This window comes from Callorhinchus milii, unplaced genomic scaffold (assembly GCF_018977255.1).
Source record: "Callorhinchus milii isolate IMCB2004 unplaced genomic scaffold, IMCB_Cmil_1.0 Scaffold1147, whole genome shotgun sequence".
Classification (NCBI taxonomy): Eukaryota; Metazoa; Chordata; class Chondrichthyes; order Chimaeriformes; family Callorhinchidae; genus Callorhinchus; species Callorhinchus milii.
Genome location: NW_024705888.1, coordinates 2,153 through 4,175, shown reverse-complemented (window position 1 = coordinate 4,175; position 2,023 = coordinate 2,153). Strand labels below are relative to the sequence as shown.

General features: G+C 42.5%; 1 non-coding gene across 1 annotated transcript; it reads right to left on the bottom strand.

Annotated features, from left to right (window-relative positions):
- Positions 1–555: 555 nt before the first annotated feature.
- On the bottom strand, positions 556–627 carry trnae-cuc. Its single transcript has one exon. It is a non-coding gene; the product is annotated as a tRNA-Glu (tRNA).
- Between the last annotated feature and the right edge of the window lie 1,396 nt (positions 628–2,023).

Below are 2,023 nucleotides of genomic sequence, written 5' to 3'. Positions count from 1 at the left end.
GAGTGAGTCACTGGAAGCTCTGATTACTGATATACGGTAAGAAAACTTGTGACTGACATATTATGGTGCATTTTCCGCACAACAGACAGATACGTTATTCAATTAATTCAATAAATCTGCTGCTGCAACATAACTTTGGGGCAGAGGTATAACCTGCCGGATTCCCACTTGCTCAGGACAAACTTTATACTCAGCAGTTCAATTGAAGTGCGGTAACAAATCAATTTTAACTAAATTAATTTACTCTCAAACCAATTCCAGATATTGCATGAACTTATTGCACTGATTTGGGTCTTTAATTAAGGAAACCATTATCCGCAGTTTTGATTTGAATAAAACTGATCATTTGCCAACAAAATAAGCGATCAAATTACTTTAAACTATATTGTGTGAAGAGTTTTCAGGCGTCTCGAAGACGCTATATGGGGCTATATCAAATGCAAGTATTATTATTATTATTGGTGCTGTGAAGCGCAGCTGCGATTGCAGGACATATCTGCTTGTTTTTGTACACAGGCAAATGTCGGTACCAATCGAAAAAGCGAAATGAAATGCTTCCCTGACCGGGAATCGAACCCGGGCCGCGGCGGTGAGAGCGCCGAATCCTAACCACGAGACCATCAGGGAACATACTGGAAAGCAATAATCCTCGCGCATAAAAAAAAGAGATCCAAAAGAAAGTTGAGGCGTTGTTGAATCACACGCAGAGAATCCATGGACTGAGCAACTTTCGTTGCTTCTCGTCATCAACAAAAGAACAACAACAGCAAAATTACATGGATAGGCGCTTTCACGTCTGGAGGACATCCCAAAGCTCATTTTCTCATGAGAAAAAGACAATCATTGGGGAATGTTGAAACGCGTTTTTTAAAATAATTTATAGGGACGAGAAGAAGAGAAATATGAAATTATTAAGAGTAGGAAATGTAGCTCTCGGTAGAGAAATATTGATAAGCAATAGCACATTAGGCATCAAACGTAACTCAGGGTTCATCTTCCAGTTGTTTAACCTTTAATTGATAGGCGCGACTTGTTGACGAGAGGGATTCAGGAATATGGGGATAGGGCGGGTAATTTGAATTAGATTAGGGAATCAGCCTAATAAATGGCGGAGCAGCTAAGGGGCCGAATGGCCTCGTACTGCTCCTACATCTTAAAGGAAGATAAACCGAGAATCTGCGCCTGTTCAAGTCGACGGGAAAAATGTCATGGCACCATTTGAAAAGAAAAAAGAAGTTTCCTCTTGTTACCTGGCAAAGATCCCCAAACAAAATTACTCAATCACTTCATATATGTTGGGGCCAATTGATAGCCTCGTTTTCTTAAGAAATACTTCCTCAGGACACTTGACAATGACGATATGAATCATATTTGCATTTGATATAGCCGCTCATAACGTTTCTGAGACGTCTCACAGAATAAGGCGTATTGTTCCTCACCATTATTTAGTTCAGATTTGCAGTAAAGTGAAATGCCTTTTTCGTGTTCTGTGCAAAATGCGGAAGCCAATTGCGCACAACTGTATCCTAAAAGCACTGATTATTACTTTTATTTGGAAGAAAGTATTACCCCTGGAAAAGTGATCCAATGACCAAACAAACAACCAGGTTTCTATTTACGTAAACAGGGGTGTCGAGAGCGAAACTTGCTAAAGTCCCGTCCTGCTGGGAATCCAATCCACTTCATTCACTGCAGTGCTCCAAGTGACAGAGCTCCACGGTAATAACTACAATAACATTAGTACAGCGTCTTCCGCGTCAGGAGGACAGTCAGGGATCAGCAGCTGGTAGTTGGGTTTGCAGTAAATCACTTGAAGGAGTTTGCAAAGCACACATGGCGGGTGGGAGAGTGGGGGGGCGGGTGGGGGTGCGGGTGTGCGGGGATTGGAGGGTTAGTGGGGGTTGCGGTGTGCGGTGAGAGAGAGGGAGAGAGCGAAAAGAGCAACACACTGCGTATTGGGTGTTTTGCAGCTGCAATAGCTGTACACGAACCAGTGGTCACGACGTGTGAGACAAATTTTCTT